The 6,000-nt window shown below is 41.4% G+C and overlaps 1 protein-coding gene across 9 annotated transcripts in view; it reads left to right on the top strand.

Annotated features, from left to right (window-relative positions):
• Positions 1–6,000, top strand: part of LOC307238517 (zinc finger protein 521-like) — a 101,250-nt gene that overhangs the window by 2,144 nt on the left and 93,106 nt on the right. The gene's annotated exons all lie outside the window — the stretch shown is intronic.

Genomic DNA, 6,000 nt, shown 5'->3' with positions numbered 1-6,000 from the left:
GCAAATAATTGTCCACAATTTCACATTCCCAGCTTGTGGTCTGTGGACCCCCCCTCCCTCGCTCTCTCGCGCTCTCGCTCTCGCTCTCCTTCTCGGAAGTCTTCATCTCAAAGGAAGATTACATGGTCTGCGGTGGCACATTCATGCAGCCACCATTTTAAATCAATACCCAGGAGAGGAGGGATGGAGGGACGGTGGAGGGGTGAGAATGGGAGAGTGCGTGCATGAACGTCTCGCAATTGTCACATTCTTGTTTCTATACAGATACGCCAATCTATTCGCAGTAAACAGCTCCATAAATAGATTTCCTATTTTGTCAGAGCAGATTGGCATTGACTCTTTCCCTCTCCTTGTTGGTGTGACATTTTCTATTCTCAAAAGATGCATAACTTATATATAATCTCCTCCCACCAGCATCCTACATGCCACAAGTGTGCTTATGTGTGTGTGTGTGTGTGTGTGTGTGTGTGTGTGTGTGTCCTCTTTGGATGTGTGTGTCCGTGTTTGCATCAGTGTGAGTGAAGAGAGAGGGCGATCTCAAATGCCCACGCAGCCCCTGGTTGACAACGTTATTTGTTTTGTTGTCGTAATTGGAACGCGGTGAAATACCACACTGGAAAATGTCCTCACTTCTACGTCTTCATTTGCCGCGTGCACGGCGAGCAGAAACACGCAACGCGTCACGGATGTTTTCCCCTGCGCTGGCTCCGACCCAGCCAAGGCCGGGGCAGATGTTATTCATTGTTCTTTGTCTGTCTCTTCCCCGTAGGGACGGAGCTATACTTATACAGATGTCCGCACTAACTTTTATTTTTTGGGTCGGGGTGGGGTAAGGTAGTTACTTAAGACGTTTTTCATTAAAATTGGCCAATGGAATTGTGATTTGTGAGGACATTTTGAAGTGTAATTATTAGTTTTGGTGTGTGTGTGTGTGTGTGTGTGTGTGTGTGTGTGTGTGTGTGTGTGTGTGTGTGTGTGTGTGTGTGTGTGTGTGTGTGTGTGTGTGTGTGTGTGTGTGTGTGTGTGTGTGTGTGTGTGTGTGTGAAATCGACAAATGGAACTTTGCTTTATGAGGAGGTTTTTTTTGTATAATTATTAGTTTTTCTTTTTACATTTGCCAACCATGTCTTTGTGTGTGGATGTACAGTATGTGTGTCAAAGTTTGTTTATGTGTTTGTTGTTGTGTGTTTTTCTGTGTGTACATGCACGATCAATGGAATGATGATTTATGAGGGGTGTGTGTGTGTGTGTGTGTGTGTGTGTGTGTGTGTGTGTGTGTGTTACAAATGGAATAGTGAATTATGAGGAATCTTTTTGGTATAATTGTTTGCCATCTTTGTGTGTGTGTGTGTGTGTGTGTGAAATTTACAAGTTACAAGACATTTATTTTGTATTATTGTTTTCTGTGTTTGGTGTGTGTGTGTGTGAGAGCGTGAAATTGAATTGTGCTTTATGATGGTGTGTGTGTGTGTGTGTGTGTGTGTGTGTGTGTGTGTGTGTGTGTGTGTGTGTGTGTGTGTGTGTGTGTGTGTGTGTGTGTGTGTGTGTGTGTGTGTGTGTGTGTGTGTGTGTGTCCAACAATATGTCCTCCAGAAGCCAGTGGCTGTAGGCGTGGTGGTCAGTGTGGACCATAGTTTAAAGGAATTCAGTAGCACGGACCAGACAGAGTGTAGTAGTGTAGGAGCGGAGCTGAAATCAAACTCTGACTTTTTTTTTTATTTTTTTTTACCCCTTTCCCTCCATCCTCCATATTGGCTCCTCGTGGGAGTCAGAGGTTATGTTTTTTTGGTCCCATCGAGGGGAAAAAAAGGGCAATGTTACAAGTCCCGTTTCAATTAAGTCCGCGAGACGGATCCGGCTGCGTTATTGCTTGGGGGAATAAACGGCGGCGGATGAGACCATACATCATTCGCTTATATGCAAACACTTCACCCCCAGCCGCTGACATTTACTCAATCTCGCGCCTCGACTGTGGGCACATTGTAATTTTGTTTTGATGTGTGGAAGCTTTGGGTCAGCACATCGCCTCTGTCGCCATGCAGCTGGGAAGGACGCTCTTACTACAAATCGTGTGTGTGTGTGTGTGTGTGTGTGTGTGTGTGTGTGTGTGTGTGTGTGTGTGTGTGTGTGCGTGTGCGCTGCCACGTCGCCTCTCCTACAAAGCTGTTCCTGTAGAAAGAGTCATGTAGGACGAGATTGATATTTTCATTTGAGAGAACACATGACACTATCTTGTTCTCTCCAGTTCCTATGTGTTTATTGGCTGGGACCACCTGTCATCTTCATAGATAAATATATGCTTTCGGCGCTATTTACTTTAAAGTCTAGGTGGTTGTCGTGAAATCATCTTCGGTGTCATGTGCACCCCTTTTTTAATTTTTTTTTTTATATTTGATATTTATCCGGAGATTGGCTCCTTCGCTGCAAATGAGTACGAGATATTTTTTTTTAAATTCTTTTTCTCGTCTGCGAGAGGAAGTTTTATTTTGCTAAGTAAAATTAAGTATCGAAAGAATTGCAACGTAAGAAATGTGCGTACGTCATGAAACTGAGAGGTCGGGTTAAAGGGAAATTTAATGAGGCCGGTTTGTTGAGTTGGGAGTTAAAATTTATATTTTTTAAAATACGCATGGTCTTCTATGAATAAGACCAAAGTTATAGGAAGTATTTCAATTTCGTTTAGAAAATCCTGTTGCTGTAATGGTTTTTGGGAAAGGTCCATATTGTACTGTTTCTGTACCTGATCTCTCGCCCTCTGAATCATAAACTTTTTGGCTTTTTCTCCGCACACTATTTGGAAAGTACTAGTATCTAGTATCTCCAAACGGTGAATTCAAACAGCAATTAATACCATGCATTATTAACGACTCATTAAATAAAACTTATATGTTTAAATGTTTAAGTATTTTTCCTTGTTTAAAAACTGGTTACACCCCAAGTGCTAACTAATGCTAGTTTTTCTTTTTTTGGAAGTGTGTTAGTGTGTGTGTCTGTGTGTGTCTGTCTGTGTGTGTGTGTGTGTGTCTACGTATGTATGTGTGTGTGTATGTGTATATATATATATATCTATATATCTATAGATATATATATATATGTCTGTGCATATGCAAGGGCCTCCACTCACAATTAATGATCTGTGGCATAACACCCATTAACACATTTCTAATGTGACACAAAGATATGGTTAGCATTATCATTAAGAAAATTATGATGGAGCCGTGGTAAAAAATCCCATTAGCACGGCTGTCAGTGCCTCTTGACGTGCGGCTCGACGTGTCGGGCAGGGGCGTCACGGGAGCTGGCCGATATCTCCTCTTATTGGGTGGTGTGTGTGTGTGTGTCTCTGCTGTTGTCAGGCATCGTCTGCCACATGGAGACACACTTTTCTGATTTGCTGTCAGATATTGATTTTTTTTTTTTTTTTTTCCCCCACCACTGCTGTAAATAAAATGATTTGTCACTTGGTGCTATTTGCGTATATAAGTTACATTCGTTTTTCAAGAGTGTGGTCTGCATTAAAATTAACCTGATAATACTTATATTGTTTGTGTGTTTGAGACCAGACACTCAATGATCTGTGGGAGCCGTGTTGGACATAGTCATTCAATTTCAGGTGTGTGTGTGTGTGTGTGTGTGTGTGTGTGTGTGTGTGTGTGTGTGTGTGTGTGTGTGTGTGATTCCATGATAAAGGGTTCTTACCAAGTCCTTGAGGTGCTTGAATTTTATCCTCAGAAATTGTATTCCTGGAATATCTTGAAAGTAGCCTCTTTTGTGCTTAAGAGCTTGAAAAAACTCATTGAAAGTTCAAGTTCAAGAGATTATTTGTCACATACATAAATGCAGTGAAATGTCATCACACCGGTGGTTACGCACAATAAGCTCGAAAAATACTAAAATGTGCGTTATCGACACAAGGTGCTCGCGCCGGCGGCCGCAAGGGTTGGCACCACGATCGCGATTCTGGGTTTGATAATTATATAATTAATTGTCTGTGTTGTATTAAATATACATTTAAATCCTCCTAAATGAAACTTACTTCCAGCACTTACCTGTGATATTCCCCCTGGTTTTGTTATTCAAATCATGAAGTAATACATTATTTTCCAGAATTGCTTTTGACGACATATGATGCCAGAGAAATGTACATTTTATCCAGCATGATTGGAAATAGACACTTATAATTGTAGATGACAATGACATTAATGATATATATATATTTTGATTATAAATAATAGACAATAAGACTAAGATTATATTATATTTAAATGAATAAAGTTCACATTGTAAATTGATTATATTTGCTTTGCATGAAGTCCTTGAAAGTGAAGAAAAATAGTGCTTGAAAAGTACTTGAATGTCCTGGAATTTAGTTTTGAGATGCCAGAATGAACCCTGACGACGGCCAGCCATTCACTTGCTTCAGTCCAGGCGATAAACGGGGGGGGGGGGGATCACAAAATATTACGCAACCCTCCTCCATTACAAATTATTTATGACACTAATAACCAGTTCAAATAATGCTCATTAAGAAAGTTATTCATGTGCGGTATGTGCACGCCCCCCCTCCTCCCTCCTTCCTCTTAATTGAGGAGGGTTGACCCCGTGACCCAAGCTAAATTGAGTTGTCGTCCCCGTGGCGAGCGTCTCCCTCTCCGGTCGGCCGGTCGGTCGGGCCAGATTACGCAGCCATTGTGTCCTTAAAAAAAAAAAAAAAAAAAAAAAAAACTCTGCCGCTAACAAAGCAGATGAGTCACACACCCAGGAACACACACACACTCGGGGCTTGTTTTTCGTTTTTGAGGGGATTTTTCATGTCCATTCCTCCTTTTTTAAAAAATTTATTTATTTTTATAAAAAAAAATTTCCCCTGTCTTTCTTTGTCCTGAGTATCGGAGCTTGGAGCCCCCCCCCCCCCCCCACCCCCACACACACCCATGCACACATACACACACACTTTATGCACTATTTGATTCCACACACACAAATAAAATATTTTCGCTGGCATCAAATTTAATGACTGTGTCCAACACCAGATCATTAGTGCATTATGGGTGGAATGAAGAGTCACAGACACGCTGCACTTAACTGTCGTCAAAACAACTGATATGGATGTATTTGACAAGCGTTTTCGGGGCTTTCCAATTTGCTCCGCCAATTTTTTAATTTTTATTTATTTTTGCTTTATTAAAGCTAAAAACATATCAAATCAATCCCCAAGTTTTCCTCTATCCATATTACATAAATTATGAAAATAGATCTTGTGATAGATTTGATTAATGCCTTTTGTGCCCTCTTTCGTAATTTTTTTTTTTGTGTGTGTTTGTTTTTCCGATGTCGTCTCGGGGAAAATTAATTCACCCACAGTCTTGGAGTTGGGGATTGCCAATCACAGTATAATGACTGTGTGAGTGTGTGTGTGTGTGTGTGTGTGTGCGTGCGTGCGTGCGTGCGTGCGCGTGGATAGCATGTTAATTAATGGCCTTTGACGCCATGACACTTGTTGTGGGATTACATTATTCCTGCTCCATTTTTGAAAATCAAAGGAGCAGCGCTGATTTGGTCCCCAGTGTGTTGGTGCATTGTATCAACAAAACCTAACAGCACGACTATAGTGTGTCACCGGCGGAGTGATACACTGTACCCTGTCAAAAATTAATTAACTGATAGATGTGATGTGTAAACAGCACGAGATGTGTCGGAATGAGATGTCTTCAGCGAAAGTTTTAATCATTATGAGGTGATTATGAGGTTTTAGAGAGTATTAATTAGCATTGTCTGGATGTTTCGGTATTTTCACAGACTTGGTACGGTGACTGCTAATCAGCCCATTTAGATTTCTCTGACCCCCCCCCCTTTTTTTTTTAAATTTTACTCGTGGAAACTTTTTAATAGCTTCGCAGTGGCGCTAAATTGTCGCAGGCCGTGGCAACGCCGCCGTTCTGATGGCGTCGCCAAATGGAGTGTTCTGCCTGAACTACATTATCTCGCCAGCAGGGACGG

The sequence above is a fragment of the Zeus faber genome (assembly GCF_960531495.2).
Source record: "Zeus faber genome assembly, chromosome: 12".
Taxonomy (NCBI): domain Eukaryota; kingdom Metazoa; phylum Chordata; class Actinopteri; order Zeiformes; family Zeidae; genus Zeus; species Zeus faber.
The sequence above is the reverse complement of the archived record's forward strand: the minus strand, read 5'-3'. Positions and strand labels throughout refer to the sequence as shown.